A 26,421-nucleotide genomic window follows, 5' to 3' on the forward strand; every position below is an offset into this window, starting at 1 on the left:
AAGGCTAATACAAGCCATGCTGGAAAGCCTATTGGGAAGACAAGGGGAGGACAGGAGGAGAAACCTTTTATGGGTTCAATTGGAAAAGTTGCCCACCACACTCTGCAGTGATAAAGTCAGTGAGGAAGGAGAGTCAAACAAAGGGAGCCTGCTGAAGCCACAGCTTTGCCATCATCAGAGTGAGAAGAGTCACAACCCTAAAGGAGACGAGTAGACTCATCCTCTCTGCCTTCTCACCTATAAAAACATCCTCCTCAGTGCTATCAGTGAGTGTGGGGATGCTCTGTTGTAACTTAGGCAGCCTTGTCTGAGGGAAAGCAGTGACACTGGGCAGCTTTGCCTGTTGCATGATGAATTGCCCTATTGCTGTCAGGACCCACACTGGCACATGAAAATACAGCACTCAACTCAGACATCTGTAAAAACTTCCGTGATGAATGTGTGCTGAACCCATCAACATTGTCTTTACTTGGGCTATTCCAGATTAAACAAGCAGTCATTAAACTGTCAAGAGTTATGATGAAGTGACTACTACAATAGTTTTCCTGGTTGCAAAACTGTAGAACTAAAACCAATGTCATCCTGTCTCATCTGAAAATGTATTTTAATTCTAATTTGTGTTTAAAATAACCCCAAATTAAATTGCATTTTCAGGAGAGAGGAATTTGCATTGAGGCCAAATCTGAGTCTTCAAATGTTAATGTTTAATAAGCCTTACTGTGCCCAATTCTAATTAAACATATATGAAGTATTGCTGCTTAAACTATACTTTAGTTTAACAGCTGTGTTTCTGTTCCTTTATATGCTAAGAAAGGCTCTCGAGATTGTGTTTCCATTATGAATATTCAGTATTATGGCTATTATTGGATATCCATGAATGTTTAACATTACGTGTTCCCAAAAGAGTTACCTAACATTTTAGCTGATCAGATGAAGCCAACAAAGTCCTTCACGTGATCTTCAAAGTCCTTCATGTTATCGTCTCCTTTTTCAGCTTTTTTATAAAAATTCCTTAGTGCATAGCAGTTGCTGGCAAATTTGCAGAAGCAGCAAGTGGCAGCAGAGCCGGCAGAAATAATTGAAAGGAGGTGAGGAGAAGAGGAAAGTTTCAGGCTTTGATGAAAACCAAAAAACAACATTTGCTAAAGAAGGAAATGTAGAGATCAAATACTGAGATCAGAGACTAACATGTTCAACAGTAAAACTCACAGAATTTCGTTGATGTGGAAAGAACATTAAAAAATATGAAGAGCAAAGAACTCAGAGTTAGCTGGGAATCTCTGGTTTTTATATATATATATATATATATGTATATATATACAGACTTAAAGAAAATCTGTATTTTGAGGTTTGATGTTGTTTCTACCCTAAGTTTTAAAATAAGAAGGCAAAACAAGCCTGCTGTATACTTGTGCTGATCAGCATCAGGCAGTAAGCATTCTTTTGGACAGGAATACAAAATAGTTATTAAAGCTAACATTTGACCTCAAGGTAAGTGTTGCAGCAACATAAATCTTCTTTACCAACAGACTGATGTCACATGAATTTGAAGGGCCAGAAGGGGAAGCAAAAAGAGAGACAGGGTGGGATTTTTGGGTTAGTCACGGATTTTATATAATTCATTTGTTTATGTAGCTTTGCAAACCCAAAGCTATTGGAGATTTAGAAAAACAAATACTCGTGTCTTCTCAGAGGTTGCCAGAGTGCCAGCAATCTTAGTAAGAGGCTCAAATCCTTTGTTGCCATGTTGTTTCAGCTCACAATAAGCTTTACAGTTATCCTGGATTTCATACGTAATACCTTCAGTATTGCTGAAGGCAATCTATCCCATGCCATACCCCAAAAAATGTTGTAGCAGTTGCTTAACAATACCACTGTGAGTTTTTTAGCATTACTGGATCATAACTTTGGTTTTGGCCTGTCCACTCAGGCTAATTGGCTTCTGTAAAGTTCTGCAAAGTCATTAAGAATATGCTGGCATAATCTTGAGTTTATTGGAAGGGTCAGACCTCCCTTATCCATCAATAGAATTGAGTAACATTTTTAGTGACTGCAAATTCATCACAAATGGAGATTTGATTCTCAAGCTGTTTCCACTTTTGAGTACAACTGCAGAATTGGTTTGGGGTGAGTTAAAAAATAGCCTGGAGATAAATTCTAGTCTCATTGTCCTTCTTTAACCACTGACTTGGGGATTATGGAATTTGATCTTTATCTCAGCATGAGACTCTTGGAAACCATATTTCCCCCTGCAAAAGGATGGGGTCTCTGAGGAGAAAATTAGAGGGAATTTGGAGTGAGTTCTTCTCTTTCTCTCTCTCCACTGTGCTTTGTGTCTTTCACCTGTTAGGGTAGAAAGCAATTCTTCCTCACCCTTTTCTTGGTAAGCTGCAGTAGCATAGTTTGTCCCTAAAGCTATGCATGGTGTCTCTTGTGCCCAGCCAGCCAGAGGTGCTGGGCCCTGCTGTCTCCAAGGTCTGCAGCTTGCTGCCCTGGCTGCTTTGGCCTTGACGCTCACACTGCTGCTGGAACAGCTTTAACAGCAAAGACATCGGTCATTTTATCCACCTGGTTGTTCTAGAGCCTGAAAGTTCAGTATTTCTTAGAAGAGTGGGAACTCCAAGTCAAGTTTGTTATTCCCTAGTCCAGGGTGGGGACAGGACCAAAGAGATACAGCCACTTTTCTGATTCCAGTACTCCAGTTTGGCTGCTGACCCAGAAAATCAATTAGAGCCATAGCCCTACATTGTACAGAATAAAGTAATATTCAGTCTGACAGTGGGTATGTCTGGCCTATGAGGAGCTGAGCTGAGACACCTGCAGAAGCTGTTTTCTGTGTGCTGCCTTATTTACCCCCTATACTCCTTTACATTCTCCAGAAGAATCCTGGTTTCTGTGCAAGTTCATTTAAAATAGAGATGCAGAGCATTAAGAGAATACTGACCTTTTTTTTTTTTGGCACAATATTTCTACAGAGTGGTTTTAGATGAAGTTGAGATAAGTTATATACTAACAATAGTGATCTGAGATTTCCTCTCATATGGAGATTTGGCAGAGAGGACCAGAAGGAAATGTTTCAGTCCATTATATAAGAGAAGACCAAAAGCAAAGAGAGAAACTTCCTCTTTTATTATCTGAGGTGAATAATATATTACAAATAATTTCCATCCATTAAAATGCCACTTTGTTCTTACAGCCTGGTTTGGGATCTGTAGTAGTCCAGTTTTGATCATTGTAATATCTCTGACATATTGCATCTTTGCTTCTTCTAAAGCTTGTCTTTGCATGTATTGCATTTGATTCCAGCTGTTTATATTCAAAGATCATTAAGCAGGACACTCAAGTAATGGTCAGAGTCTGGGCTATTCTGGCACAGCTGTTGTGGCTGGATTTTTGTGGTACTCAAATCCAGTCATTTCTGGATACCTTCCTCTTCAGCCAACTGATCAGCTGTAATTTAGTGAGAGTACTAGTGGGCCAAGTTCTCTGAACAGGATATTTAAATCTGCTTCCTATAATTTTGCAAATCCCAAGGTTAAATGCCAGGTTGAGAAGCTTCCCACAGAGTTCAGAGAAAAAAACCTTCATGCCATGCTATCAGCTTTTTTAGTGTTTGCATGAGTTATCACTCTGATTACTGAATGGTATATTTTTGCATTACAAATCAGTAGGAGGAGACCTAAGGAAAGATTTTATGTTGTTCTTGTTTGTACCCCACCAACGACACAGCAATGTTTTGTTTGTTTGTGTAAGCGAGGTTTTCTTTATTAAAGCACGTGGATTCTGTGGCCTGTTTTGTCCTACCAGCGTTAGGAAACTGTCTATTAGCAACTTGTCCCTGGAAGTGTATTTCAGCTTCAGAGTGTTTGAGGGACTTCTGTTGTTTGTGAAACATGCAGTACAGAAGAGCTGAATTGCCCAAAGGCTTCTTTATTGGAGCCATGCCACGAAGTCTGATGTGCATCTGATTCAGAAATGCCAGGGCAGCATGCGGTTTAACAGCAGAAGGGACCAAGAGACACGGTGCCAAGTCCTGTGGAACCCAAAATCACATTTCCCAGTGCGGCAGAGAAGGAGAGGGAGATTTAAGGATGTTAAGGTTATCGAAACAATTAAGAAATAGCTGTAAGTTCTGTGATGCCTTGGGAAAGGGCTGATTTCCAACCAATGATTTTTGATAGTTTTAGGACATAATCAAGCAATAAATGCCAAAAGAGTGCTGCTGTCTTCTGCACTTTCATGTTGATTGCTGCTAAAATCCAGTGTGGAGATTTATTTATTAGCCTATGGGGTGCAATCCTGGAAATTAAAGTCATCCACAGAATGAGCACTATGGAAAAAGTTGCACTTCTGCTATTTTCAGTTTTTGGCTGTTATCATTAAAACTAGCTGCTACCATAACTAACCTCTCCTTCTGAGAAGCACTAACGTATAATTTCTACAAGGTCTGCCATCCAGAATGTTACTATTTATTGCTTAGTTCTTATTGAAGTAGAAATTTACAATTGCAAAGTTTCAATCACAGAGTAAAGTTAGAATGGGAAATTTTTTTTTGCCTGTGCATAAGCCAGGTCCATTCCCAATGAAGGATTTTCTGTTCTAAGTTAACATTTTATGCCAGATACAGGTGCCAATGCTCTATTACAGCTGATGGCAGTTCTCCATTTCTGGAAAACAACAGCTCACTAGTTTAAGTGGAATTTCTTAATGATGAACTTTTCACCCAGCTTTTCAGCTGAGTTTAGCTTGTATACTAACAACACAGCTTTTCTGTGTCAACTCTGCATCAGATCAGAGGGATGTTTTCTATTAAACTTGTTCATTCTGCTCAAGTGGACAACATTGAGAGATGGGCTCTGGAAACCTACTGTGGTTCCCTTATTCTAGCTAACAAGTTTAGCAGCGTTCACTGTTGTGATATATTTTTCAGATTCTTATCCCTGGCAAGTTTGTAATAAAAAGCTTCTATGAACCCAGACTTTCTTGGGTGAGTCCTCTCCTTCTGGATTATGTAAATTTTAAAGGCTGTAAAAGAGTGCTCCAGGTTTCTAGATGTAACTTTAATGGATCACCCACTTCTCATTTGGGTGCTTTTCTTCTGGAATCCTAAACGTCTTTGGGATTTCCAGCGATCACCAGACAGGCATGAGCACACTGCTCTTTGTTGTGCACAGGAATTCTGATGCTGTCAGGTCATCCCAGCGTTTCTGAATATGCAGTATATTATATACTCATTTTCAACTGCATAAGGAGTCTTCAGCAGCTCCGTTGGAAGGACGACACAGTGCCTAGGTGTCCTTTGCAGCCCCAGCAATTCTATATGCCATTAATACCTCAGATTTATTGAATATACAACAAATGTTCACAGTCTTTGAATCAGGAAATCTTGCCTAGCAATTACAGAATCCTCTTCTGTGTAACCCAAGCTCCTGCCTCCCTGGATGATCCACTTAATGGTAGGCATAGGTGGAAACAAAACCTCCACTAGCTTTTTTAACTACAAGGAAGGTTTTGCATAGTGAGAATGGTCAAATTTTACTTTTGCTGACCCACTTAACACAGTGTGATGATGCTTCACTAGAAAAACTGGCCATACTGGGGAAATATCTCTGCTCTAGTGTTTATTTAAAGTTTATATAAATGCTCTGAAAGTATATTGGTTATATCAGTCTTGAAGGGGAAAGAATAACTACAGCGCAAAGAAATCTGTCACTGGGATATTTGATCCTTATTTCATTCTTCCCCCCATTTCATTCTTCTTTATTTTCTTTATTTAATTCAGTTCATTTATTTCAATCATGATCTAGTAACCTACAAAGTTAGTTGGAAAAATAGTTGGAAAATGCATCCTTTCTGTTGATGATTCCAATTTACATAACACTATTTCAGTAGGAATTTGAATTTCTGGAATGACTTATTATATTTACTGGCTTTATTTCTTATCACAGGGTCATAAGAGACACAGTGAGTATCTACTTCAAGGAACAATAATCAATGTCTCTTGAAGACATTTTTCCTTCTGAGATGTTATTCTTTCCTCCTGAATTAAGATAATGCTGCTTAAAAGCTTTTATTTTTAAAGTATATAACTGCATTTCTTTTGAGTATCCTAATGCATTTCTTGCTTTCAAACTTGATGTGATAGGGAAGAAATTGCTATGATTTTGAAATTCATTATTCTAATATGTTTTAAGATATTTCCGAGGCAGATGTTTGGTGGTCCTGTTAATTCTTTATTGGCTTCTTGGTCTTGTTACAGTTGTTGATGTCAAGTATTGTAAGTTGCTACTTGACTGAAGGGAAGATCTGCTTATTTTGATGATGCATAAATTAATAATTGGTAAAGGTGCTGTTTAAATGTAATTTAACAATAAACAAGTATTTCAAGACATATATTCTACTCAGTTAATTTGTAAAAAAAATGTAAAAGAGAGGGAGAAAACTAAAATCAGCACAGAAAATATGTAAGAAAAGAAAAAGTAAATAAAGGCTGTGTAAAGGCCCCAATTCTATAAGTGAAAACTTGCTGTTGATTTTAATGGAAGCAGAAACTTGCCCTTTAGCAGAATGACTACTTACAAGACATGGGACTGTCTTTAGGTAAAATTGTTTTCTGTATTTGCTGTATTTTTTTCACAACAAGAAATACACCCAAGAGTTAACGATCCCCCAGGCTAGCATTTAATGTCTTAAACAAGTCTAGTAAACCTCTTATTTTTATTGGCAACCTGCAGTCTGTTGCAGCTCTCGCTGTGCTGTCAAAATCTGGGTATTTAGTGAGCTTTTCTTGTCTGGGGATTTGGCAGAGGGTGAACACTACAGTCTCAGTTCAACATCTGATGTACAATAGGTGATTTCACAAAGCACCTTTGCAATTTGACAGCCTTGTCTGTAATAGACCTCAGGATTAAGTGAGACTATAGTGAATTACTTAACGTTACACCATAGAAACCTGCCTCTGTAGGTCAAACCTGAAGTTAATTCACTTAAGAGTACTGCAGTTTCTTCTTTCTGTGCTGTTCTGTGCCTCAGAGTACAGCAGGAGATGTCTGTCTTAACTCAGTACCTACTTCAGCCTTTAGGTGTTGGTATGAAATGTATTTATAGCTCTGAAATATACTGAAGAACTTGGTGAATATAGATGTCTGTCAGTGAGAGATTTTTAATTTTTTTTCCACCTGAAAATATTCTTTTCCAGAATCACCACATTACATTTTATTGTAAATACTGTGAGTTATGTTTAGGGAATTGTAACTAATTTTACCTCTATTCTCTGTACTTTTGTTGTAACTCCTTGGAAAGCACCATCCAGTTTTTAGCATCCCTTTTTAGGGGTATGCTTCAGTTTCTGTACCCTACTCTTCTGAGGTTGGTATCAATATCATTCTTTGACAGCAGGCCTGATTCAGGGCTCATCACTGTCAGTGGAAAAGGCCTTAGATGAGTTTGGAGGCTGCTGCACAAGCATCACAGGGAATTGATGGCTATACACATGAAAAATTTACTGGGATTAATTTGGATGTTTTGTCGGCATCTTGAGTAGCAAAGTCTCAAATGAGGTCCAGGGTGTCAAACTGTATATAAACCATCTCAGAGCACTGTGGCAAAAACCATGTGCTTTGACTGAGCACCTGATCAAGCAATTAAATGCCCAAGTACCATGAACATTGCCATATTAGTTAAGTATCTGACTACTATTGATTTATTTACTCCTGTACGAACCATAATATCATTATATCGTACCTTTCTCACTTATCTTTTATCTTGTTCCATCCAAGATATGTCTAGGCACTTTTAAAATACTGGAGTTTTCTAAAATACATATTTTTATGATTGGTTTAGAGAAAAAAAACATGCACACTTTCAGATTACAACTGCTGTTGCCTGTTTGATTTAAATTTTACAGGGCAGAGATGGTGTCTCCTCCGGTTTTGTAAAGATCTGTGTGTACTTTACTATATATAGATGATGGAGGGTCTAATTCTAAGATTAGATCTTTATAAGTAAAGTCCTACTGGAGGCCATAAAATATTGTGTAATATTAAATCCAATTGTATAATTGTCTGCTGGATTGGAGTCTCATATGTGAATTTCTTAGTTTAAGCATCTTTGATGCAAACATTGAGTCTGATTTTTAGTGCAGTTCTGTTTTACTTAATTATACTTGTATTCTAACTGAGGTACAAGGAGGTCAATTGACTTTTGCAAGGTTCATGGGGTTCCTTAAGTCAATTCCTCTGCAGCCAGACTGAGTGACCTGCTTATCTGATGCTCATGTCTTTCACAAATTGTAGGAGACTTCTGCTTAAACATATATGTTTATTAGCAATATTTGACGTTTGATAGGTTCATAATACTTTCCCATATGATTTAATACACTTGTACAGTGTGGAAGCCCTCAGGATTACAGTTAATTCAAGACATCATGAAAAAAAGGCTATTTTTTCAAATAAGTCAACTTTTCTAAATGCATGCATTGAATAAAATGTGACATCTATTACATTTAAAGCTTTACAGCTAGCATTATTTTGTCTTGTAAGTTATTATTGCAAAATAGGAGTGTAGTATGTCCCAATAACCAACTAAAATGAGAGACACGGCCTGTTACTTCTAGCTGTGACTTTACTTATTCCTGTGAGTCACCATCAAAGGTTGCAGTAGAGGTCACAAAGATCATGCAATTTTTGTACTGTATGGTGGATTGCACCGCAAAATCAACTGTTTCAATCACTGGGCTAGTGTTACTCTTAGAGAATTTAGGAGGGTATAAATTATTTCAGACAATAATCTGGCAGATCTAGAATCTTTATCTAATCTGGCAGAAAAGGAGAAAAGCTTTATTGGAACATCAAAGAAAACCACAATGTGAAGTGGAAGCACCATGACACTGCAGAACACCGCAGATGTTCTTTAATCGCTTTTGTTGTGCTCTCTCCTCTTCTAGCACTTCAAAACCATATCTCGTTCCACACTTTCTGTAAGTGTGCCCCTAGTTTAAAGTGAGAACAGAAAGCATTGTGTTGGCCTCACCCACAGGCATTGCCAAGCCTTGAGAAGGAACCTTCCTTGAGAAGGAACAAGTTTTTTTCTTGTGTCCAAAGTCAATTATGAGTATTGTGCTCATATTCTAACTAGTAAACAATGCTGCCTCAAGTAACTGAAAAAAAAAAAAAAAGAATCTCAATTCCTAGCTAGTTTTCAGATTTGGATTACCTGTTTTATTCCAAATGTTTCAATGTTTATTTCAAGCAAGGAAGCTGAACAAATGTTTTATTTTTAACTAGGTTAGGTAGAAATATCTTAAAGGTCTGAGAAAGCACTGTGTCCTAGTGGAACAAATAGAGCAACCTGAAACTTCACAAATAATGAATGCTGCAGTGTAACTTCCAATAGAAGAATCTCAGTACAGGGCAAGGGCAGATCAGATCAGGTTTATCTTTGATCAAGAGCCAAAAGCATCAGAAAGATAATGATAGTGATTTTGTGTTCTTTTATTTCTATAGAGAACATGAGGTAAGTATTAAGAACATTTATTATTTATGATAACAAGGGAATTCGTTATTAAATTACTTTATTTAAAACAAAGCTAAGATTGAATGAAATAAAATTCTATACTTTCCTCCCATCCTTCCTCCTAATACTTAAGAAATTATCTTATCTTTTATCCTCTGCTGTCTAATATTCTATTCCATTCTTCAGTATGCAAGAAAAAACTTTAAATTAAGTATAGTCTAATGCCTGAGCACAGAGCCACTATTAATGCTGTATTCACTTCAACAGTTTTTTAGTATTTCAGAATCGGTAACTGACTGTTCTGTTAACAGTAGGCATTATTAGGTCACTAAGATTCAATTTCCATCCCGGTGTAAACTTTCAAATAAAGAGGCTTTTGGGTTGTTTGAGGTTTTTTTCCTTAATTAAGATGTTTCAGTCTGTGTTGCAAAGAAAAGAGTTAGTCCACAGGTGTAACACTATCTACCTTTACAGAACTGCAATTACAGAGATCTCTAGATATCAGTGTGATAGGATTGTGTATGGGATTGGAAGGAGACACAATCAGAAATTTGGAAGCAAACATTCTATTGCTGTTTTTTTAAATGCTGGCACACATATATATATGTGTGTGTGTGTATATATATATTCCTCCAGGAATATATACTTTACTTTTAGTAAAATTTTGGCAGAGAGAGACAGAAATTGCTTCAGGGAAAGAGAAAAGTAGAACCATCTTGGAATAATGTTTGTATTCTTAAGTAATAGTAGGGGAGACCTCCTTGCTGGGAGTTTATAACCGTTTCTGTAAGTAAACATATGTGTAAGGAGGGACTTCGTGAAAGAGTTTATTAGGAACTATATGTTCCAGCGACAGGTAGGCTGGTAGTTGTTGTTTAAGGCAACTTGTTCAAAACAATAATATGGGATATGAAAGTTCAAGTACACTATATATTCAGTTTGTAACTATTTATAAACATTGAAATCATACCAGGAACACGGAAGACTCACACTAGTATTTTCACGCACAATGAGAAAATTGCTTTGCAATTCTGGAAAGAAAACATAACTGCTTATACGTGTAGTTATGTTAAAAGAGTCATCTTGGGGCCTAAAGGAAACATATAAGCTAAAGCCTGAATTTTCTGACCAGTGTATTCAGTTAATAGTTATCTTTCTACCGTCATTCTTACAAAGTTCTACAGTCTTTATTTTTTGCTAGACTGCATTCAGCCAGCTGTGGTTTTCCGTATAGACTTTTCCCTCCCTGTGCTCCCACACTTTCTTTTGTTCCTTAAAACTTATGGACTTCTTTTCTCAATAGCTGCAACTGTTTCCTTGTCCCCATCCTTCTAGTGCTGTCTTTAAAACTTTCCCTCAGAGAATGCGCATCTAAGAAATTAGTTTTTAAGATTTTTGACACTCTGACCTTTAATGACATTTGTGGGGCTTGACATCTTTCTCTGAGCATCTTATCTTGGCATCCCATATGTTCAGGTAGTACTTTTCATCAGCATGCTTGGTTTTAGTTTATTGCAGTTGAGATCATTCAGGAGAAGGCTCTGAAGGGGAAAGAGCTGAGGGAGACACAGATTGAAGCAAAAATAAAAATTGCTAGGATCTGGACAAAATCAGCCAGTCTCATTGAATAATGCACATTCACAAGAGTTACTCAATTTTCTCAAGATATTTTTGACCACTGACAAACAGATGCACATATATCTGTGTGTATATATACACTTAAATACATAAGCAGGTAGATGTTTCTTATATTTATATATATGTATTTGTGTATATGCGTGCATTTGCCTAAAACAATAGGGGATTTTTTTTCCCTAAAACACAAAATTTCTCATCTCTTTAGCCTTTCATTTTCTGATACTGCTGCTCACATGCTTATGTCCTTGCTTGTCCGTATTCTGATCATTCCCCATATAGGCTGCTAATCTTGCCTACTGGTGAATGTTGACCACAGCCTTGAGTATTAAAATATGCAGGGAAAATGAAGTTTTATCATTTTTCTCCTTATAAACATTTACAAAACTTCTTTAATTATAAATGGTTGTTTTTAATGAACAGTTTATAATATTTACATATAAAGTTCATAAATTAGTTTAATTTTGACCATTACTCATCAATAATCAGTCACCTATGAGTTATGTGTAATTACCATTATTTAAGTTTTAGCCTAAATTCTCTAACATTTAAACATGTCAGTAGTTGAGTAAGTATCCCTGGAAGGAATTTTTCAGTGTTCAGCTGTGCCTTTAATTACTACTAATTTCTTTTAACTTAACAATTATGCACTATCATTCTAAATGGCAGTCTACCCGACTAGATATGATGGTTTAGCCGAGTGCTTGTCATTATTCTTTGGAAGGAGTTAGCTAAAGAGCAGCTTTTTAGGAAAGACCAGTTCTTAAGAACTTCCTTAAAAAGTACTTAGAAGAAATAAACTCATCTATAGATCTGTCTGCATTATTTCAGTGATTGAGACCTTTCTCATCAATTTAGACACTTTTCCCAAATTTGACAGACACACAAATATGCATGTGAAACATTTTTCCAGACCATGGACTGTGCTTTTACTTGCCCTGTTACAGCTGGTGATGCTGCAGGTATTGTATTGCAATATTGCAGTATAGCATACCATGTAACAATATATAGTATACAGTATCATACATATTTTAATATGCTACATCATAATATGTGGTGGTACTTCTGATCATACAGCCAGCATTGTTGTAGCCCTTTCCAGGAGAAGTTGATACTATGCTGTCTGTTTTGGGAGTGGTGGATGCTCAAGAATTTAGCCAAGAGCTTATTCTTTACTTTTCTTTCTCTTGTGGCCAGAGGTTAGCTCCTTTTCTGGTATGTGTAACCTAGCCCCAGTCCAGATCAGAGAATCTGAAAAGGTGGCAAGGGCATTACAAAATAGCTGTATGGGCAACAAATGAAACAAAGCTACAATCAGAGTGGCTTCTGCCTGGACAACCCCTCCATACCAGCCCAAATTCCTCCTAGTCTCCATGTTTTCTTTCCTTCCAATACTTTTTTGAGACCAGAGAACCACAGAATGGTCGTGGTTGAAAGAGACCTCTGAAGATCATCTAGTCTAAGCCTGCTGCTAAGCAGGTTCACCTAGAGCAGGCTGCAGAGGGTTGTATCCAGGTGGATTGGGCCCCTCAGTGACTCACTCCTTCCTTATGCTGTCAGCTGGGTCAGCAGCAGTGCAGCACAAGGTGTGCTTCCAGGGTAGATGCATGCTCCAGCAAGCCCTGTGAGTCGGCTCAGTTCACACCACAGTCTTCCTCCTTAGCAGGGTCGTTAACTGAGACCTCACTCCACTACTCAGCAGTCAATTTTAATGAACTTTGTAGTACTTTAACATATCTAAGACTTTAGTTCCTGGGGGGGTGGGTTTGAAGCCATTAAGTTAGTAAGCTGTTGTAGCTGTGGCTGATAGTTTCATGGAGGTGTAACAGGCAATCAGGTCAAAGTTAGAGAGAAAGATGAATTTAAATGAAACCCAATTGGAAACAAAACAATTTCTATCCTCAATATATTATATTCATATAGAATGCTTAAAAGCTACATTTTCATATTCTGCCCTTCACTCCTTTCCCAGCAAAAGTCTATGTAGTTTGTTCAACCAAGTTTTGCAGGGAGTGGCTGTTATGTTTTTCTGTGCTTATATGTGACCCTTATGCTCCTAGAGAAAGATGTTTTGATGATGTTCAGTAGACTACAGTAGTAACTTGTTCACCTAGAAAGATAAGTAAACTATAATAGTGTGCAAATAAAATTTTTCTGACTAGATGAAATCTGACTGACCCTTTGCTTGTAGAGCTAGCAGCACGTGCTTCTTTGTGTGGCAACATGTATAGATGCTAAAATGCGGGATGTAAATCAACTATGTTGAGTTTATGCAAGATTTGCAAAAGCTATTCAGGAGTTAGGATGTGCAAAATATAATGCTTCATGAGGGCATAGTTGTTCTACATCTTTTAAAATTTGTGCCTTGTAAATGTGACCTTCAAATCTGAGGCTTCTGGAAAAACAGATCACTAACATTTCTAAGTAAAATTAGCTTAATTTTCAGAGGGGCTATAAGACGTTTAACAGTTGTAAATCTAAAGAAAATAGTGTGGGCTCTAAAAACTGAGGAAACTGTCACAGAACTTTTGTGAGCAGTTTCAGCTAATCTGAGACCGTGATAGGAGGGATGGTTCTGCTTCACCATTTGCTTTCACATAATTTGTGATCCACTGCCTTACTGGTGCTGACTGTTACAATCATGCACCTTTGGGAAGGATTTGGTTTTAGCAAGATGGTAATTTGATGCACTTGACTATGTTTCCACATGTTATAATGCTGATGAAGGGGTGAAAGCAGGGATGCCTCTTTCAACAAAGGTGCATTCTTAAAATATTTGAATAACTTTTGAAATTAAGTCACTAGCTGCCAAAAAAAAAAATGTGAGGCAAATAAAACTAAGAGTCCCTGTCTGACTGTCTGGGGAAAGGATCTTAGACAGAGTCCTCCTTCTACTAGGAAAAGCAAAATGGGGTTTCTTGTGGGGGAGTCTTTTCTGGAGTTTCAGACCCAGTCTCTAACTCACATACCACACACTGACTCTGCTATCTAATTTGTCTCTTTACAATTGCATCTACTGTAAGTAAAAGATGCAAGGGTGCCATAAACTCTGTCTGTATCAATTAATTTCTTTCTCATCAAGGAACTAACCTCACTCTGGAGTCCAGACCTTTCTGAGAATTCAGGATCTCTGGCAGTATCTCTCAATAATGCCATGATAGGACAGGTAAGGAAACCTGTGTTCATAATTCACTTTCCTAAACCCAAGCATATACACATCCAGTAATGAGTACATTTTCAGTGGTCCTGTGAAACAGATGGTGTCAGACAATGGAAGTAAGTGAGGTCATTGTTTATTATACTTTAGATTAGAGCAAGGCTTTTGGTCATACATGAATTTAAAATAGATCTTTGAAGGGAAGACATTCAGAGCAGAGATAGTCATGCTATTTCAAAATAAGTAAATTGAACATTGTTAAATTATCAGGTTTAATGGGTAACACTCATTTGCAGATAGAGTTGACTGGCTGTTTTGCAAATTGAATAATGTTTGACCAAGGAGACATGATCCCACACCTCAGCTTATGCTTTCTGAGAACTGGCACCAGTTATACAGCAATTGTATTCCTTCCCTCTTTTGTCATCACATGTAGTATCAGAAGCTGATGTTGTATTTTTCTTTAGTGAATTCCTCTCCCTTTTTCATATTGTAACATCAGTGAAAAGTGGACATAGAGATAATTATACTTCATGGTGTTTAAAGGGATTTTTTTTTTTTTTAGTTAGGATTACCTTTTAGTGAATCTACGATATCCTGGCTGTGATGTAAAGACTGCTTGGCAATTTCTCACACTTCAGCACCTTGCTCTCTCTGCTCTGTCACAGCTCATCACCGTTTCTGATATAAATGTCTGTGGAGCTGTGTTGCAAACCAGATCTCTTATACTGGTTTAAACTATATTCCCATTTCTTTCAGAGGCTTATCTTTAACCCAGACCTTTTTTTACCATGCAGCCACACAGAATAGTGCTGTCAGGGGTAAGGCAATGTGGAGGGTAAGCCCATACTTATTAAACTGGCCTTGTCATCACAGCCAGTAAGTGACGAAGACCACAGTATTCTTCATGTTCAGTGTTCTTCTAACACTGGTATCTAACCAGTCCCTATCATTTGACTGATGTGTGCTGAGGATTAACTTGTACAGGCTGCCAGAACATTTTTAGCGGCTGCTTCCATACCACAAAAACCAGCAAGTGGCAGCATCAGGGAGAGGAGTTCTGGAGGGCCTCTGGGTACTGCCCTGAGGCCGGTTTTTCATTGCCTGCCTAATGGAGTCAGGACAGTATGACTTCTTTGCCTTTATAGACAACAGGACTGAAATACCCAGCAATGTGACATGGCAAAGGCCAGAGAACGATCATCACTCCTGTCAAGACAAAATTTTCATGAAAATTTCTTCTGTAGTTGCCTACCAACCTGTGCTCAAAATCATGTGACTGTCATAATGAATTTATTTTTTCTTTGCCAAATGTTATCAGTTGGGAATGCTTTTTTCTTAGGCAAATACTTGAGAAGGTAACGTAGGAAACCTATTAGATTTAAAAACATGGTGCTGTGCATTAAAGCTGTATGATATTTCCAGAATCTCTCAAAGAAATTGTATGTCTTGTTTTGCTTAAGTATTTTTTTCACAAGGGAATTGGGATGTGCTGGGATATCTCCATGTAGATTAAGTCACACACATTAATTTTATTTTCAAAAGCAGTTTTTCTTCCAAATAGTGATTAATTCATTGAATAAATATCAGTATCTAGCATTGTAAGAAGAATGGCTAGCACAGAATAAAAACATTGGGGAAGAACATTTTACCTTTGACGTATGGCAGTTCTTGGGTGAATACTAAAATATCTCTAAATGTGGGAGTAGAGTCAGCCTGTGGATTTCCTGCGCTGTTTTAACTCACCTCTGGATGTAAGGAACATAGATGTCTTTGGTTATCGCCATTATTAGCTCCTAGGAATTTGGAAACATTGTGCAGTCTTTTCACCAGATTTGGTCTTGGTATAAAGATATAGGGAAGTAGGCTTTGACTACAGGAACAAGGATGACCAAAGAGAATGAGGTTTTAATTGATTTTCAGATGTTCAGAGTGGGTGCTGTATTTAGGAGTCTTAAGACCCTTTGAAATAAATGTCAGACATGAAGAACTTATTGAGATCTATATTCTAGATGCCTTCTTTCGTAGGCATTTATGAATACCTCCCAAAGAATATACTTGCAATTGCAACCAACATACCTTTGAAAAACAGAGTCAACATATTGAGCCTGCTTTAACACCAGCTGCTTCTTTACCTGGTGACAATCCAAACCAGGGCCCCAGAAATGAGCATGCAGGCAGCTCGGAGATCTGGGCAGTTTTTTAATATCCACAGTGAAGGTCTCAACCCTGGTATAGATGTGTTTCAAGAACAGCTGGGCTGTGATAGCACTCTTGACTGGATTGCATCTGCTAATAAAGATGGAATTGAAACTCAGTGAAACTCACATATTTGTAATTAACATTTTATTGTGCTTCGGAAGCACTTTGATAGGCAAAACTTTTGCTTCTTTGATGTGAGACAAAGTGTGGCCAAGTGGCTGGATGCCAGTTTTGAATGCCATTGGTTGTAGAACCACATGACATATGGGAATGTGAGGGCAGAGTGGATCAGTCAGGGCAGAGCAGTCAAGGAGAGTAGCTAGATTGTAGGGCTAATCTGGAGACAAGTCCCCGTGATGGAGCGTATGACTTGGTGTCAGGGCAGAGCAAAGTCTCTCCCACTCTGAACCCTGGTGCTTTTAGACCCCCTGGTGTTCCTTCTTCTCTGCTTCTTCCTCTGCCCACCTTATCTTTCAACCATCTCTGCTCCTTTTTTTATTCTTAGGGTTTTCATTTCCACTATCTATGCTGCTAATTTATCCATGCACTTCCCAACTCTCTTATCTGTCTGTAATTCCAGATGGGCTTCCAGCTCACCCAACTCATAGTTTCTTAATCCTTTTCCAGAGTTTTCCAAGACTGCTTGCTCACTTTTCCAGCTGTCCATTCCCATTTCTTACTGGTACCTCCTTCCAGTCTAGCCTCACTAGGAACAATTTTTATCCATTGCTAATCCACCAGATCCTATGTCTTTCTTGAATGTCTTTCTCTGTCTCTCATTAAACTGTAGCACTTGCTTCATTTCAGTTTCCAATTGAACTTCTTTGCATTAACATGTGGGCCCTCATCGAAGGGTAAGTGAGGGCTTAGGAGAGACAAACTTTCAGCTTTTAGATCTGGAATGTGACCATGCCTTGGGTCATCAGGTGGGAGAAGTCATTACAGGAATATTGTAATTTGATTTTAGTAGCCCTGAGATGTACCATGATGGTAAATGTACCATCTGGTCAACTGGGGACCTGAGGCTTAGGTAGCATTTACAATCTTCAGAGCTTTTAGTTGCAAAACTGTGATATAGCTTTTTTTCAGGTCTTGCCTGAATTCTGAAGGACTGAGTGCTAAAGGCAAAAAGGGGTATACCTGGTATAGGAACTTCTCCTGCCAAATTTAAGTCCAGCTTTACAAGAACTGAAGCAGCAGAGCAAGGTTTTTTATCATTGATGACAGCGTATTTCTCCTAGTCTGTTTTGTGAAATTATCTGGTGGTTTTGGCTGACATTTCATAAAAAAAAGAAAATTAAATAAAATTAGGCCAATGAAACAGTATAACTGGAAAAATTAATCTAGAATAACTAAACTTTGACATTGCTGGATGTGAAATCACAATCTAATAATGGGAAATGTCAAATGTGCATAATCACAGGTGAAACTACAGTCTCTGCTGATATGAGTAGGAGCTTTGAAAAGTCTGAAATACATTAAAAATAGTTGAGGATAAATTATGAACTGAGCTGCATCTCTGGAAATACCTGATTCTTACATTCAACTGATGACTGAATTTAGCCCTTTGTGTATAGCAAAACATCTACTTTTTAAAACTTGCTGCAGGCAGACACTATAAATTCTCAGCTTTCTAAGGCCAGACATGACCACTGTAATTGCAAAATCTGACCTCATGTGCAAGAGAGACTTCAATATTTTGCATACTAATTCTTTCATTTCACCTTCAGTTCACAGCTGGACAAGAAGACAGCCATTAATGTGTACACACCAGTTATCAATATGAAGGCATTTGAGGTGGGGAGGGCTGTTTGCTGGGTTGTATTCCAGAGAAGAGGTTGAGCCTAATGGCCATAATGACATGACTGTCTTAATGGGAACACCACTAGCAAAACATTCCAATTAACAGGGGATGCACTGAGCAGAAATAAGTGCATTTAAGTGATGATCAGCCTGGTGTGAAATTATAAACACCATTGTTAGTATCGAAATGACTAATTACAGCTCTGATGCAGAATAGCATTCAAATTTTTAAATCTGTGGGACTAAACTGAAAATGCTTTCAGCCTTTTGCAAGACCTCCAGGGAAAAATGAAGAGTGTGCAGTTTTCAGCTTGCATTTTTATTTAATTGGTGCATTGTTTTAGTGCAAAGTATCATAAAGTATTTTATTCCCCTTACTTCAGTCTTTTTTTCAAATTTAGTTTCCACAGGATATCCTAATTAGGAGAACCATACTGTATATCCTCACAAGAATTAAGGATTTCACTTCAGCCAAGTGGTATTTTTGGCTGTGGAAAGAAAAGCACAATTTAATGGGACAGAGACAAACAGTGCAGCCAGGCTATTCAGGGAAAACTGAGAAATATGCCTAAGTTCCATATAGTTCATATGAATCATTTAGGTGGTGCTCTTTTCTTTACGCTTTTCTAATACTGAATGAGTACTAAATTCTCTTAATTTAATTTGTACTTCTGTGTAAGGCAATCCACATACATTTTAAGGCTTTTTCTTCGTTTTGTCCTACAGCTTTCAGGTCAGACAAGCAAATGTTAAAGGCAGTAAACATTTCTCTCCATTGTTGGGTTTTAGAATTAAAGCTCTTTGAAACTTTCACGCCTGTCAGTGCAGCCCAGGAGCACGAAATCACACTGCCTGGTATCACATGCTGACAAGGCAAGTCTTGAGAAAGGGGTGACGATTTTTCCACCGTAGCTTAGAGTACCCAACCAATGCTGAAAGGAGAAAAGAAAATCAGTTTTCTTTTTATTAGAGTATGTGAAATGGTAAAGGCTGAAGATGCCTTCGAGCTCCTGTTCTGTTTTTTTTACCATCCCTCATTACTGGCCTGGAAGTTGAAAACATCACTTAATAAATTGCAGTCTCTTTCTTTGTGACATATTCCAGGTGAAGTAGAAAAGGTGTGATATTTCTGTAAATATACACTACCCAGAAAGGATATTATTCACTGGAACTTTATTACCCACAGAGAATAAGAACTCAAAAGACAGATTCAATGCAGTTAATAGAACAAGCTATGTAGCCACATTATTCATTCGTGTTTTACAACATACATTAAATAGTGTGATCAAGCATACAAAAATGTTGGTACTTGTGTACTATTTTGATAGGCATATTATGTATATCTAATAAAACTCAGAAGCTTATCCAAATCCTAAAAGCTGATTTTACTGAAATCTGTCTCCTTGAATATTGCCAAGCCCACCACTAAAAGTGCCACATCTATACATAACTACACTTAATTTCAAAGTAAATAGAAGTCTGGTTTATTTCATTTTGCAGAGTTCTCTACAGGTAACTTCAGAGATGTCTCAGGTACATCAATTCATATATCAAAAACACTTTTAAGGCTCAGGGCTGATTATTTAGGACATCACAGTAAAGGCAATGCATCTAATAGTATAACTTGGTGACTTTCTTAAAGGAAACATTTTGCTTGATAAAACAGCTCTTGACTCTGACACTTGCAGTAAAGGCCTTGAAGAACATGGTGGACAACAAGATTACCATGTGCTCTCACAGCAAAGTTGGCTTGCTGTCACGTTGAAGGTGGTGAAATGCTGGAGCAGAATGCCCAAGGACGCTGCGGGGTCCTGGCCTTGAAGGTGTTCAAAACAGTTAGATCTTCACTGTGCAGGCGGCTGGACTACATAACTTCCAGAACTGTCTTCCAAACTAAATTATTCTGTAATTCATAATTAAGATGCTTATCCTCCTAAATCATAAATTTTACAAAGCCTGTGAAAATCTGATGATCTTTTAAGATAGACAATTGACCTTTAAATGATTTTTATATTAGGAACTTAATGAAGCATATTTATTTAGAAGCTTTCTTATATATTATTTTACCTTTCACGAGAGCTACGAGATGTATAATATCCAAATGAGAAGTCTTCTAAAGTACTTTTTAGAAAAGTACAAGGAACTAATAAATATCTATGAATTTAAGATTCTTTAAAAATATAAAAGGTTAAAATATAAAGTTAACAGTTGGACTTGATGATCTTAAAGGTGTTTTACAACCTAGATGATTCTGTGATTCTGTTAAAATTACACAGCAGCTAATATCATACTTTGGAGACATAGCTCAGTGCATGTTTGGTAGTGAAAGTGTAAAGCCTTAAAAATCTAGACAAGCCCAGCAGAAACTACTGAAATCCCTTCTTTTTTTTCAGACATGTAGTTTCAAAATTGCATTCAGCATCAAGATAATAATTTTTCATAAGGTGTTTCTGAGGTGCTAGTTTTAGAGGTCTGAATTGGGAATGTTTACCCAGTAAGTTTTCACTTCTTTGAGTCATTGCCTTTGTTGTCAGTGGTAATCATCTAGATGTTGTTTGAGCAATAGTTTAATATAAAATATACCAATTCTTCTCTGACAACAAAGTAGTAATGATTAGTGTCTTGAGTGCCCAGATTACTTGTCTGTGCAAGCATGTGTTACCAGCACATGGTATCAGTGACGGAAGGAACTTTCTTAATTTTACTATCTTCTCATTCAAAGCCTACTGATTCAGTAGAAAAGCTAGTCTAACCTTTAGTGGGGCTTGGATGAAAGGCATTTGATCTCAGGAAAATTGAATAATCTGTAAAACAAGGACCATAGTGTGTCTTTCTTGTAAAAGTAATTGAAATTCATAGAGGGAAAGTACAAAGTATGTACTGTTACTGGTTTATCTCTATTAAAAAAACTGCTTTTATCAATTTCTATTTAATTACTGAAGTGAGTAATTTAAGGCAGTTTAAGGCCTCATGTATTTGCCATTTCATTTGTTTCTTTCAGTTGAAACAAGGCAGTTGCTATGGAAACAAAGACATTGCATGACTTGAGTTGCTGTTAGCTTTTGGAACAAATACATTATTACAAAACCAAAAAAAACCCTGAGATATTGAACTATGAAGTAGAATAAAATCCTTATTAATTAACAAATCCTGGGTAAAAGCTATTTTTATACTGTAAATGTGTGGAATAGGAACCACTCTGGCAGAAAGAAATGGAAAAAAAATAAAGTTAATAGAGCTGTCATTTCAATATTCAATAATATTATCTAGAATATGCAATTTCCCAGATGTAATTCCCATATCCTGCATGAACAGTTACAACACAGTGAAAGGCTTACTGAGCCAAACTTGCCTTTCCAGTCACAGTGTGACTGTAAGATGTACACACTTCCAGACAACAGAGCGACTGGGAAAACAGAGCCACTCTTGATGTGCTATGTGGGCAATATACAGCACAGTCCTCCTGGCAGCCCCTCAGCTATTTGCACAATTATTTTCTTGGCTGTCTCACGGACTTGCATGTTTATGCACAGGGCAAACCAGCTTGCATGCAGAAAGGAGGAATCAGGGCCACTCAGTCTGGGAGAATCTGACAGCCTCAGGGTTGACAAGTGTTGCCAGGCTTTGCTTTCCAGACTCCTGGAGATATGGGAAAGAGTGGACCAGGCCAGTAGGAATTAGAGAGATGTCAGTTCTCTTCTGCCATACATAGTTCACTTCTGGCTGTCAGTGAGTGACCCTGTAGTGTTCAAAATCAGGGAAGAGTTGGATAATTGAAAACAGCTCAGAATGTAGGCATGGAGTCCAGTGAGCTAGAATATGAGCCCAGCTAACCTGTAGGTTTATTTCATCGTAGTACTTGCTAAAGCAGACTATATGCATGTGCACACATACACATGCAAACACACACAGAGCCACGCTTAAAAGAATGAGCCTGCTATAGATACAACACTAACTAATAAAAGCACTCAATAAATCATCAAACATAGAACATCTCAGTTTGGAAGGGACCTTGAAAGATGATCTGGTTCAGCATTCCATGTAAGAGGGAGCATAGGTGGAGTTTTCTAGACTATTTGTCCAATTGTATGTTGAAGACTCCAATGATGAGGATTTTACCATGTCCCCGTGGAGGCTGTAACAGTGAATGATTGTTCCCACTGTAAAACATATCTTTCTTACATCAGGGTGAAACATTTCCTGGTGCAACTTGTACTCATTGCAGCTCGTCTTCCCCATGTGGCTCCTTGTGAAAAGAGTCCTCTTTGCAGGTGGCCTTTAAGTACAGGAATACTGTGATGAGGTCCCCCTGAGCCTTCTCTTCTCCCTGGAGAACTAGTCTAACTCTTCCAGTCAAACTTAACTCCTTCAGGCAAGGAAAAGAAAAGGGGAAATTAAAGAACTATATTTTCTTGCTGTGTTTTAAAAACTGTTAAATTAGTGAAAAAAGCCTATCAGGCTTAGCACTCAGTCAGTATTGCGTGACTTCAAAATGCTGTTGTTGATCATGCATAGGAACACCAGAGGAGACTCTTGTGTTCTCCCTCTATACCATTTGCACATTGCATAACTTATGTTTTCCACGTTATAGAGCAAGTATGAGTACCTGTGTAAATGTATGGGGGTTTGCATATGATTTATATGGCTAAAGAGAAGGTGTTTCTCACAGAGCTGGTAGGCCTGATTCTCCGAAACAACAGATGTAGAAAATGCAGACCTGAAGTAATGTACTGGGTGAATAAATTCCATATCTTTTCTCCAAACTAAACTTTGTCTAAGATTGAGATTAAAATCAAAATTACTTAATTAAAGGCTCTAAATAAATACTTTAATGGGCTTTAGAGTTATTATATCTACCCAACATATGATGAAGAGGAAACTTATATAATCAGTACTGGCTCATGTTTTCCGCAGAAGTTTGCCAGCCTTGATAGTAGGGAAAACTTCAAAGGCTGTGATAAATCAAATGAATAATTTGTCCAGAGGAAGTCTGTATAAATTGGTCACATTATCTAAATGTGTCAAATGAAATGTTAAGATCTTCTCTCTTTCTCTAGGAATAATTGGATTTGCACATCTCTCTAAATTGCTAGTCCTTTCACCAAAATGTAAGAACATCTATTTTTCATTACTCGAGTGCCTGTCATGATAAATGGTTACAGAAAAGTGGCCAAAGCTATATGAAAGGGTTCAGACAGGCTGATTCTTCATTTTCCTACTGTTATCCCACCTGATGTGAAGGTGATCAGAAGTCACGTAAGACTAGCTCAGTTCTGCATCCCTGATTTAGACATGCTGGAGTGGATAAGAAGAAAGGGTCTAATATTCTTTGTAAATCATTCAGAGGTAAGCTAGAAGGCTTTGTTACTCATACATGAGTTGCTTTAGGGAACCATCATTTCTGCATTTGGCATTCTGGAGGAAGAAGAGGTAACAGGAAAATGACTCTTTAAAATTATCTTGAATTGTCTTAAGTTTCTAAAGTTTTAAAGAATTCAGTTCTAGCTGTCACTTGCTGTTATTATAGAAAAGGGACTGTGGATTCAGATGTTTTATTCTTGTATTCATAGTATTTTGTTCTTAATTGGGCATTTATGAAATTCTAGGATATATATGTACTTTAAAATTGCTTTGGTTTTCTATGTATTAAATACCCTCTTTTCTGATGCCCTGTTTACTAAATGTACTAATAAAAATTTCATCGTTTAATGTTAAGGCTAATGACAAAGCATCTTGTCCTTATCTTACTAGTAAAATGTTCAGTCTCTTCGTATTAGAACATGCAGATCTTTCAATAATTGTTCCAGTTCTCTTATGAAGAGAACATGTAGATCTTTCCCCAGTGTTCTGCCTTTCAGCTGAGAATCTGCAATGTCAAGAAAACAAAGGAAGTTCCAACTCAGAAACTGCAGTACAAAATATGTTAAAAATTGGTAGATAAGTCTGTGCTTGTGCAGAAAGTTTGAAATCTTACACATGCATTTATTTGGACTTCTACTTACACTTTTTTTCTAAAAACATCCTTTGATTTCACATGATGTGATCTAGCATCTTCACAAACTACAGCAGAATTTTTCTTTTTTAATGGTATATTTTAAATATCCTCAGAGGCCAGAGTTCTGTGGTGCTACTAGTAATGTATTGTCACAATTCACTGTTTCTTACCAACAGAACTTTTACCTTGGATATGCTTCCAAGGTGTGTGTAAGCTGAAGCAAAAAATGAAAAATAATATTTGGAACATAATAATGGGACCTGAAATATAGACAAAGTTGAGCTGGCTTGAGTTACATTTATGGTTTGGCACACTATAAATGATTTATTTTCACAGGAACATAGCAGAAATAAACTAGAAAAGTACTTGGAAGCATGCCTTCTTGAGCTGAAATACACTACTTTGAAATATCCTCATGTAATTGTTCATATTAATAGGAACAATTCATTAGTTAATACTAATTCACTAGTTCATATCAGTAAAATGAAACACATCTGTGATTATCTACAATACTGAAGTAAGTGAAATACACAAGTCTGCTGTGGCCTCCACGTGGGACATTTGCTTTTGGCTTGTTTTTTTAACCATTCCATATATAATGTCAAGGGCTGTTAAATAATCTGTCCTTGAATTATTGGCTTCTCAAATGATAGTTGAATTAACATGGAATTGATTATTGCATTTTAATCTATGTGAATGTGTATTCCAGTGGAGACTGAAAAACAAGATCTTAGGAGGGGAAGGAAAGAAATTATTTCTTTGAATGCTCCCCTGGCTGTAGCACACACCCTCATCACCCCCTGAGCATTTTCTTAGCATCCAAGTTACTTTTAGACATTCCACCCAGAAACTCTTGGCACTGTGCACTGCCAGCAAAGCAAGAGCCAGCAAGTGGGTTCAACTCAGGTTCATAAAATGTAGCAGGATGTAAAGAGCACATCAGAGCAGCAGCTGGACAGGTCATAGCAAAGAAAAAAGGGCAGAATATTTACATGGTTCAGAGGTAAGAGTAGCAAAGGAGATCAGGATGTCTGGGAATGGATTTGGGTCCACTGCTGAGGTAAAGGGTGGAATAGCTGTTAGTGTTGTACATGAAATCTGCAGACCGGACCTGCGCCACAGAGAGGGAATGGCCTCAGGCTCTGTGAGGGGAGGTTCAGGCTAGACATTAGGAAAAAATTTTTCATGGAAAGGGTCATTGGGCACTGGAATCGGCTACCCAGGGAGGTGGTTGAGTCACCTTCCCTGGAGGTGTTTAAGGGATGGGTGGACGAGGTGCTAAGGGGCATGGTTTAGTGATTGATAGGAATGGTTGGACTCGATGATCCGGTGGGTCTCTTCCAACCTGGTGATTCTATGATCCTATGATTCTAAATGAGAGAGGATGATACTTCTACCTGCTATTTCCTTGATATGCTTTTCTTTTTCAGTTGCAAATACAAGATAAAATGAAGTGCTGGTTTTGTGGTGGTCATTTTTCAGGTGAATTTTTTTTTTGTGGTGGTGGTGGTTTGGTTTAGGTTTTGTCTTTTTTTGGTTTTGAAGTGGCAGGTTTTTTGTTGTGTTGGGGTTTTTTTTCTGTTGGTTGGTGAATTTGAAATCTGGAGTTGGTCTCTGGTGAAGTATTGGCAATGAATATAAGGCTGATCAGAAGAAAACCTCACCTGAATATGACAGAAATGTGAAACAAAATCTGGAGTTGTTTTCCTAACTCCTAAATTCAAGATTTAGTGCTTGGTTAACAACTTTTTAAAGAACAATACTGAGAAATTACATTTATCAGACCAGATTTACAAGTATTTTAGGTGAAATTTTAAGCCTTCTTTTCAAAAAGGTATTTCAGCCCATATCTAAAACTGTGAGTAACTCAACTCACTATACCAAACTTCTTTTGGGGCATTTGCTCAATATAGTAGAGGGGTTTAGTTTACTGAATAGGAAATAGAGCAACTGAAAAGAAGAAAACACAGAGAGATTTACACTTCTGTGTACACCACGCTCTAACCACAGGCAGCGAGGCAATAAGCATGTGCCAGAATGATCACTAAAGTGGATGAATGCCAGCTTTTTTGTTGCGATTAACCTCTTGCATCTGGAGCATATTCACTGGAAGGAA

The 26,421-nt window shown here is 37.6% G+C and overlaps 1 protein-coding gene across 4 annotated transcripts in view; it reads left to right on the forward strand.

The window, feature by feature from the left end:
• The window catches only part of MID1 (midline 1), a 180,976-nt gene that overhangs the window by 96,099 nt on the left and 58,456 nt on the right, over positions 1 to 26,421 (forward strand). The window lies entirely within an intron of this gene.

Source organism: Phaenicophaeus curvirostris, chromosome 1 (genome assembly GCF_032191515.1).
Source record: "Phaenicophaeus curvirostris isolate KB17595 chromosome 1, BPBGC_Pcur_1.0, whole genome shotgun sequence".
Classification (NCBI taxonomy): domain Eukaryota; kingdom Metazoa; phylum Chordata; class Aves; order Cuculiformes; family Cuculidae; genus Phaenicophaeus; species Phaenicophaeus curvirostris.